The 10,347-nt window shown below is 41.7% G+C and overlaps 1 protein-coding gene across 1 annotated transcript in view; it reads right to left on the bottom strand.

The window, feature by feature from the left end:
- The window catches only part of PRRG1 (proline rich and Gla domain 1), a 139,200-nt gene extending 130,509 nt beyond the window's left edge, over window positions 1-8,691 (bottom strand). The window contains exon 1 of the mRNA XM_007493349.3: window positions 8,154-8,691. The gene's annotated coding sequence lies outside the window, so the exon portion shown is untranslated. The remainder of the gene's footprint in view (window positions 1-8,153) is intronic.
- Between the last annotated feature and the right edge of the window lie 1,656 nt (window positions 8,692-10,347).

The raw sequence follows: 10,347 nt of genomic DNA on the forward strand, positions 1-10,347 counted from the left end.
GTAAACCTCAGAGACATTCCCAGGGAAGTCATAGCTTCAAGGAATACTTAAATGCCTTCCAAATGTTGGGTCCCACCCAATGCTAATGTTTTGGGTTCCTCACATTGGAATGTTTATACTTATATCTCAATCAACCTTAATTTGAATGTTTATGCTTACTTATATAGACAATAAAAGGACCTGGCCAGGGAATTACCCTCAGTAGGAAATAGTATAACAGGTATCAGTCAGTGGTGGTGAACCTTTTAGAGATTGCATGCCCTGTGCCACCCCACACCATTACCCCACACAGGAGAGGGAAAAAGCATTCCCACTGGACTGCTGGGTGGAGAGGCAAGTGGTATGGAAAAAATATCCTCAGGCACAGTGGAGAGGGGGAAGGGGGCAGCTTCACTCTAGTTCCTCTACCTTTCTAGTGACAAACTCTGTGGGATGGGGGCTTCACACACGCCCACAGAAAAACTATATGCCATCTTTGGCACAAGTACAATAGATTTGTCACCACTGGGTACCAGTGGTTCCTATGTCAGTACTTTCTTGAACCTCACAGAAAGATGAGGGAGCCTTCTTCTGGCTCTCCTCCTCTACCAAATGACCAAATAAATTTCTTTCTAAAATTCAGAGTTGGGGGTTCATGCTCATGATTGATAAGACTAATGAGTTTGACTTCCATTCTTGACAAAATTCCATAACACTAAACAAAATGTTTTGATGTGTTTTAAAAAGAATTCATTTCTGGATACATCTCAACCCATCTCACTTCCCCCCACAATGCTCCTACCCCTATAATTAAGACAATTAAGTAAACACAACCAACAGTGAACTTCTCTGCCAATACATGCAACATTTGGTACCCAAAATCTCCCACCTCTCTCTTGAAAGGGAGAGAAGTTATCTTCCATCATCAGTAGAACACATTATGAAGGGAATGAATGGCTAATGAGAAGTCAGAAAATAAAGTAAGTAGTTATCAATAAAAGTAAGCTTGGCTTCATCAAATACAAGTCATGTGAGACTCCTCTTATTCCCTCACAAACAGGAAAACTCATATATGAAGGGATGTTGTAGAAGTAATTCAGGTAGATTTCTGAAAAGCTTCATGATATTCTTCAGAACAAGATGAAAAGATATGAGCTAGAGTAAAAGTAAGTGGATTTGTAACTTGTTCAGTGCCTGAAGAGAGGAAGCAAAGTATGAGTGAAATAGAAAGCTGGCCTTGGAACTCAAAAGAATGTGATTCAAGCCCCATCAGTTGCCACATACAGGCAAATGATTCCATATCTCAGTTTTCTACTCTAGAGATTTCAAACACATGAGCCATAACACTACTCAGTGAAACCCAAGTCAGATTAAAATGTAATTGGGAAATAGTTAACAAAATAAATAAAAATACACTACAACATAGACTATGTCAACATGTGGTTTTTCTAAGTCAGTAGGAAGACTGCAGGGATCCTTATTTGCAGTTTAAAAGCTTCATTTTCTTTCTTTTTAACCTTTACTTTACTTAGTAACTATTTCCTACAGAGGGTAGGCTACTTAGTAACAACACTAAGATAGAAAGACTGGAGCTAGACAGTTAAGTGACTTGCCCAGGGTCTCATAGCTAGTGGCTTCCTTTTCTGAGTTTGAAATCACTGTTCTAGGTAGCTCTCTAAAACTATTCATCCAAAAAGTTTCCTCACAGGGTTTAAATCATGGGTCCAGTTTCTTTCCTTCTCCCTTTAGGTCTTGCAAAGTGTCTTTTTAAAAACATCCCCAAGTGGTGGTTAGTAAAAGTGTTACTTCTGTTTTATAGATAGGAGACTTAAAGCTTCAATTTTGTGACTTGCTTGGGATCATGTAGTCAGCATGTCAGTGGGAACCTAGCTTCAGGCTTTCCTGGTCTAATGCCAGCTTTCCTACAACTGCTTCAATAGCCTTCTAATTGTGTCCCAGCCTCCAAGCTTTCCCCATCTACTCTAACCTCTTTGATGAGCAGTTGACAAAATCCCTAAAGCATAGATAATCATGACACTATCTTCATCAAGAACCTGCAATATCTCCCTTTTGCCTCTAGAATCAAACAAATTTCTCTGATTGGAATTTAAAGCCATCACAATCTGACTCCAGCCCTCTTTCCAAGTTCATTGTAAGCTTCATTTCCAGCCAAAATGTCCTATTTGCTATTTCCCTTGTACAATATTCTATCCCCTATCTTTGAACATTTACACAGCCTAGCCTCCTTGCCTGGAAGGTCTAAGATAGCTTGGATGGCTTCTGCCAGCCTCCACCACCCCTAAATTACTTTGTATACATTTTGTTTTTACTTTGTTACAGCTACTAACAAGCCCCTTGAGCCTAGCACAAGAACCTGGCACTGCAGAAAGCATTTAAATACTAGTTAGAGGAATTAATGAAAAGATAGACCATCTGTTCCAAGCTCACACTTCTTCATTACTCTATTTTAGAAAACCTCCATGTTATCCATTGTTCTTTCCTCCTTTGGTTTGATCTTTGATGATGAAAGAGGTCTTTCTCCTTGGTAATACCAACCTCTACCTGAACTTTGATGCTACTCTATCTTCAGTCTTGTAAACCTTAAAATTTCTTAGACTTATGAATGTTGGAAATTTCACCATTGGGAAATTTCATACTGGAAAAAATTTCCTACTGATAGTAAGAACTCTATTGGAATGTGAAACCCCTTGGCATGGGAGGATCCTTCTCCTCCCTACTTAAGACTACTTTAGGACAGAAACCTTTTGCTAAACAATGGAAAGGGTTTTGACCTATGCTTAAGCATAGAACAGGAAGTTCTTTGAATCATGATTGATTTTAGAATTGATACAATAGAGATACTTGGAATGACAGAACCAGGTCTTGGAACTTACAATCTCCACCCTTCTCAGTCTAACAGGATTTAGGAAGGGCTGCAGCAAAGATCAAGATTTAATTATTTGAGAATATGACCTTCAACAGACATGTGCAAAGGGGCAGACCTCTGGGCGGTCCTGGGTTAAGCTAGAGTCACCATTGGCACAGGGGAGACATGGACAGTGATTGGTAGATGTGAGAACTGAGGGGAGGGAACTGAGATGGTGTCCTTAAAGATAGGGAGGACTGAGGAGGTTGGGGGGTGGGAGGACCAGGAGAGAAGCCTGGCTCTGAAGGAGGAGAATTCTCTGGAAACATTTCTTGAAAGGAGGCTCTCTTGAAGGTGGAGCCTGAGGTTGGCATGAGAAGCCTTACCTAGAGAGATCTTGGGTGAGTGATAAAACCAACTGACTGATTTATTCATTCTTATTCCTTTCTTACTTTCTCTCTTTTTCTATTGATTAATCAGAGTATTATAAATTAAATTTCTCTATAAAACCCAGTTGGCTTGGGCATATTCATAAATTGGGAATATATTCCCTGGCGACCATCTTATATTTATATAAAACCAAGACACAGTAGAAAACATATTTCAGCAGTCATAATTGATATATATATTTCCCTTGCTCCCAAACATTTTAATTATCACAGTTTATGGCTCCCACTCTCTTATCTACAACTATTTAACACTCAAAACTATTTTAAATCTAACAGTCTCCTCCAGGAAATTACCTTATCTGTCAGTCTCAGGCTCCTCTACAATCGTTCCTTAACCACTGGCTCCTTCTACACTCCTTAGATAAGTTACCAGGTCTCTTCCATTCACCATGCCCAAAACAAAACAAAACAACCACTTCATTTCAGTCTGCCTTCTCTTCAAGCTATGAGTCTTGCACAAATCACTTAATCTCACTTGGTTGCCTTATCTGTCATATAAATTGGGAAGTCTCTGAGGTCGTCCTTGCATTGGGATGATGGGTGATAAAGGAATACAGCACTGAAATCTGGAGTCAATTTAAGACCAGAGATCAAATCTAGCCCTAGACACTTACCAGCCATGTGACCATGGGCAAATCACTTAGGCTTAACTGTAAAATGGGTTGTTGGGAGGTTCAAATGAACTAATATTTGGCAAGTGCTTAGCCTGCATGAAGTAGGTGCTTAATAAATGTTCTTCGTCTTCCCCTCCAATGATGCCAAATCTGATTCTCTATTTCACAAACCCTTGTAAAGAGTTGCCTTCATTGCCTCTTCTGCACCACTATTCAACTAAAAATACCTCCTAGACTTCTCATCAAATTTTAAGAAATCTTTCCTGGTCTCCCACCTCCAAGTGTTCTCTCCTCAAATTAACTGGCATTTATTTATATGTATGCCTAATGTTTCTCACATATCCCATCCACTATGTTTTAATTTTTGTCTTTGTGGACCTAGAGAACACCATAATATTTGCCACATAAAATCAGATACTTCAATAATCTCATAGATGTGGGTACTCCCTCCACAAGAGAAAAAGGAAAACCATTCATACTTTCTCCTTCTGAGCAACTTCTTTCTGTTCATAGTAGAAGCTTAACAAATGTTTGTTGTACTGAACTGAAAGACAGGTCAAGAAGAGGCTGAATAGCTTGGTGATAGGATTAAGTAATATGCTATACTTGGATTGATTCCAAGAACTGAAGATCTATAGCCTAAAAAAGAAAAGGCATAGGAGGGATATGATGGAGAATTCAAGCATCTAATAAGAGCAATGACTGGAACTGGTTGGTGTTTCAGTAGATAATGCCAGGCCTGGAGTAAGGAAGACTCATCTTCCTGAGTTCAAATCCAGCCTCAGACTCTTACTAGCTATGTGCCCCTGGGCAAGTCACTTAACCCTCTTTGCCTTAGTTTCCTCATCTGGAAAATGAGCTGGAGAAGTCAATGCAAACTACTCCAGTATCTTTACCAAGAAAACCCAAAATAGGGTCACAAAAGAGCCAGACGATTGAACACCAGAAGAAATAGAGCGGTAGATTTGGTTTGCTGTCCAGTGATAAATAGTAGAAAACAAGATCTTATTCCAGATCCTCACTCTCAATCTAGCACACTTCACACTGCTTCCTCATGCCTCATCCATTTTCCAAATATATCTGAATAATCTCTTCTTCCAACTAACCTAATGCTTTGGTGTAATTGCATAGGTTGGTGGTTCCACTTTAAAAAAAAAAACTGATTCTTGAACTCATTAATATTTTTTTTATTTTCCAATAATACTTGAACATTTCTGCCATTTTAAATTTCTAAGTATTTTTAAAAATGCATAATGAAACTAATACAATAATGTTCCTCCCTTAAGAGTGTGATAATGTCCGATAACTAAAGCCAATAGTGGGATTTATCACATATGAGATTTTCAATTAATTTTAAAAGTGTTACTGAATTCATATAAACTTTTTATGATCATGTATTTTCCCACTAAAGTACTACTGTGATGCCTCAATCACCCTGAGGCAAACCTGAGTTCTCAAGGGCTATGTGAGGTCTAGCAGGTTCCACTATGAAAAATACAGTGACCCTCAATCCTGGTGGCCCTTCTTTGCCCCTTCATTGGCATTGATAAGAGTGGTGGGAGAGGGAACAAAGGATGTTAAGAATCACAAAGACCACCTATAGACATTAATTTAACTGTTGACATTCTTAAAAGTGGGATACTTCTCCAATTACCAAAGAACTAAGAATCGCATCAATATTGAAATTCTCTCTATAAATAAAACTAGGAGCTAAAACTATAAGATTAAAAAAACTTGCAGAGATAGTTTCATAAAGCATCCAAAACCAAGAAACAATTTCCTGGGATACTTGGTCATCTCACTTGGCAGAATTCATGATAAATGGAGAAAAAGACCATTATTATAAAGAAAGATAATTTTGCAACTTATACAACATTTGCTTAAAAGGAGATGATAGAAAAATTATATGAACTTAAGATACTCCATATTAAACAAACATATACTTGATGATTTCAATGCAAAAGCAAAGGAGAGGCTGTCAAAAATTATCAAAAAATGGCAGCAAATTAGCATAAAAATTAAGATACTGTATACAAATAAAAGAACTCTAACCCAAACTACTTAGTAAACTACTGATGCTGGATAATGGATACTAAAGTAATATATGCCAGCATAAACCAGCACCATTTTCTATCTACCTAAACTGGAAACTTTAACATTAAAGCCACTTACATTTTAATAAAACACTGTGCATTAACTGAAAAGAACTAATCTCAAAGGGTTGTTTTGTTTTTTAAGGATCAAGATATTCCTCAATCAGTATTCAGCCAAAACGTAGTTCCCTTCATAACTTGGAAGATGTGACTGTCTTTTAAACAGAACAAAGATCTGAAAATCAGTGTTTGTAAAACAGGATTCAACAATGAAGGGAAAGGGGTGGAGGAGGAAGAAGTCCAGAATGTTTTGTTGTATTTAAACAGAACAAAGGAGTAAAAATATCAACATCAGAATTGAGTGACATTCTCATAGTCACATCGAATTTGTGCCATGGAGAACAGAAATTAGACAACGAAAGCCAAAGAATCCTTAGGATTTTGTGTTGTTATTGTCTTCCCCTCTCCCCCTTCTCCTATCAAGTTCAGGATCCTAACATAAAGAAACAAGTTTTTCACTCATAACCAACTTGTCTTAAATTTAATCAGTCTTTGGTTAACACCTTGATCTCCTTTCTCCAAATATTCTGTACTTTTGTGCTTCTCCCCTAGAACTTCACTCATAATTTCTCTCTTAAGGTGGCCATTTAATCCTTTCATCCAATCTTTTATGGATATGATCTCCCTTCAACTAAAGATATGCAGTAACTACAGCACAATCACAATATCAGACTGTAGCCCAAAGAAGCAGCAGATTTGTACTACAATTCTTTTTTTCTTTTTTAATGGTTATCCCCATCACAGCTCCTATAAAAATGGTGTCAAATGTCAGGGGAAAGAGAACTTTTCTTCACTTCCTTTACTCCTCAGAAGTAGGCAACATGGTTGGGAAAGTGGAGAGAGCACTGATTTTGGTGTCAGCCGACATAGGTTTAAATACCACGTCTGATGTTACTTACCAGTGTGACATGGCCTACCATAGAGCAAGTCACTTCTCCCAGGATCTCAGTCTCCTCATCTGTAAAATGGGCTTGGTGGGGGAGGAGACTTAAGAGAAAAGAACTGTATGACCTGAGAGATCCCTCCCTTCCGGCTAAGGAGCTAAGATCATAAGGAAAGTTCCCCAAAACCCCCAAGGGCCAAGTGTAAATCAACAGTCACGCACCAGCTACGATTCTCTCCTCCGCGCCAGCCCCCCCCCCCCACACACACACACTCAGTGGCTGTCACACATTGCTGCCTAGAAAACAGCCATTCCCTTTGTTAAATTTTCCACCAACACAATGAAGCAGAAAAATGGCCAATGCTCACGTAGAGAGAGAGAAGGGTGGGGGAAATCATAAAATGTCGGGAGGGGGGAGAGAAGTCGTCATAAATCGTCATGCCTCCCCAACACTATCCTGGCTCTAGATCTGTAGCCCAGGCTACCTCCCCTCCTTTCCCCAAGTCCCTCACCCACAACAAGGAAGAACTTTTCCAGAAACTCCTCAGCCCCAAAGGAAAAGACAAAAGATAAAAAACTCAACCCAATCGCGAACCTCCAAGAAAAAGGACCCCTAGCTCTGCCTTCCCTAGGGATTGCAGGATCCCGTCTTGCTAGGTCCTGGCTCTTCCTCGACCCCTCCTCTCGCAAACCCAAACCAAATGCTCAAGCTCTTCTTCGCAAATTACCTGCCACAACTCCTCAGGCCTGTGGGTCGAACAAAGCCCGAGAAACCGTGGGTGCAGTCAAACTTCAAGTTCGATCCCCTTCCCGAAGGCAAGGCTTCCACTTTCTTCCCGGTGCCAGAGAGAAGGCGCTCATTACCTCTTCCCCTCCCCCTTCCCCAACATCCCCAGAGCCCCTAATAATCCCCCAGCTCTTTCCTCTGGGCGCTCTGGGTAGCACTTGTGCCCCACAATTAGATTCTGTCACCTGGGTATCAGTGGCACTGGCCCCCACCGCTTCATTTCTCCCTTGGTTTCTCCAGTCCTGCCGGGACTACTCCAGCCTGCTTAGGACAGAGAGGCGGGGAAATGCAAGCACTGCTACCCTTTCCACTCGGGAATCTTCTTCCAGCCCCACTCGCAGGGTTTGAACCTTTCCCAAATTAAAATAGAGCTGGGAATTGGGGGTGGGGGTAGGTAAAGCGACTAGATAGGTCTCACTCACCGTGCGCTTTAGCGCCCGCTACTCGCGTTCCGCGTCGGGCCAGCTGCTGCTCCGTCCACCGCTGCTGCAGCCGCTGCCTCCCTCCCAGCCAGCTGCGGCCTCAGCGCCTGCGCGTTCCTCCAGCTGCGACCGCCACTGCCAGAGCTAGAGCAAAAGGGCCACTGGATCTGGGCGGGGGTGGAGAAGGCGGAGGTGGAAGCACGGCTGCCTCAACCACTGGGGACCCAGAGCTCTAGCAGTACGGCGTACACTGGGGAGCTTTGCCTCGCGTGGAAGCACGCCCAGGAGTTCCTTTTCCAGCCTTGCTGTGACTACAGAATCCCGCCAGTGTAATTTCCATTTAGCGCTCCCTTGGATATTACTAGAGTGCATGACTTAGGTATTGTTTAGGATGCCAGTGTGGATTCCTAGAATCCAACAGCCTTTCCCCTCCCCCAAGCAGTCTGCTTTCACCAATTCTTGCTTTTCCAGAGTCTCTGAAGAGCTGTGCTCTGGAGAGGGAGCAGTTTGGCTAAGAGAAACTTCCCTGGGACATTTGTCTTCCAGTGAAGCCAACATATCCAAGGCCAGAGCCAGCAGGCCTAGAGTTGAGGCTGAAGCTCAATAAGCCCTCCCGAATTACCCGCCCCCTCCCACTTCACTACCTCATTCAGCAGATGACTCTCAGTATCTGGTTTCACAGTCAGTCCCTTAATCTTCAGCCCTTCTAGAGGAGGCAAGCACAAGTGATAATAAGACACAGAACATACCTATAGTTAGGAATTTTTGTAAACATTTGTATTTGTATATATTGTGTATATATTGATATATATATTGTGATATTTGTGTATATTGAATGCTTTCTGATCTTCACATTTTTGAACCTTTGGTTCACATCCTTATTATTCTCCAGGTCATGCATGCTGAGTTTTAAGGATGCAGTATTTTTTTTTAGTTAGTCAAGTCAACTGTGGAATTCTACATTTTTTCAATTAAACCATGAAAACAAGCACAAAACTGACCTATAAGAAAACACGTTGAACTTAAAGAAAATCCAACTAAGAACCTGAAAATAATATCCAAATTCTTCTTGTCTTTTCTATTGTTTTTCACTTTGGTGATGGGAACTTTTTAGAAATGGACTGCCAGGGTGGCTCTGCCCCTACTCCATCCCCCAGACAGTGTCCTGACTGCCCCTCCAAAGACCAAGTCCTGCACTCCCTACCCCCTCAACTCCCATCTTGCCCCTCCCCTTACCCCAGATATGGGAGGGGAGGCTGATGAGAAATGAATGTGGAGAGGGGGAGGAGAGTGGCCCTAGTGCTCTGCTCCTGTGATATGGAAAATCACATTAAAAGACTGATATATATTAATTTAAGGTCACCAAGGAATTCAGCTATGTAATTTCTAAAATGAAAACTCAAGTCAGCAGTCAACCTTTTATGGAGTTTTTAATTACTAACAGGAGGAAGAAAGGTATGAGAGAGAGAGAGAGAGAGAGAGTGAGAGAGAGAGAGAGAGAGAGAGAGAGAAAGGGGAGAGAAGGGAATAGGGCTTAAATATCCACTCTGCTTAGGCTAGGCCAAAGGCCCAAGGCCTTGGATAGCTGAGGCAAAGAAAAGAGATCAGTCCCTATCACTCACGTGACCAAAATGGAGAAACAGTCTGAGGGCCTCCACTCCCAAGCACCAGGCTACAACTACCTCCTCTCCTTCACACAGGAAGTCCCCAGAACTCCTCAGCTATCCTCTACCTCACTTCCTGTGTCTCACCTGTGCCAATGGTGGCTCTAGCTTCACCCAAGACCGCCCAGAGGTCTGTCCCCTTTGTACATGTCTGTTGAAGGTCATATTCTCAAATAATTAAATCTTGAGCTTTGCTGTAGCCCTTCCTAAATCCTGTTACCCTGAGTAGGGTGGAGATTGTAGTTTCCTAATTCTGTCATTCCAAGTATCTCTATTGTTATTGATCAGGAAATAGCCAAATCCCATCCTCTAAAGAATGGCTTGAACAGGGTTGAGTAGTTTTAAAATTCACACTCCCCTCCAGCTTTACAGCTCTGCCTCAGACTCAAAAGGCTGCTGTCTACACCTCTCCCTCAAGCAGCATGTGAGCAGACCTTCCCCCCCCCCCACACCCAATGCCTTGCCCCAGACAGGGGAGGGAGAAAGCACTCCCATGGATGCTGGACAGAGAGGAAAGGGAATTGAGAAAA

The sequence above is a fragment of the Monodelphis domestica genome, chromosome 4 (genome assembly GCF_027887165.1).
Source record: "Monodelphis domestica isolate mMonDom1 chromosome 4, mMonDom1.pri, whole genome shotgun sequence".
Taxonomy (NCBI): Eukaryota; Metazoa; Chordata; class Mammalia; order Didelphimorphia; family Didelphidae; genus Monodelphis; species Monodelphis domestica.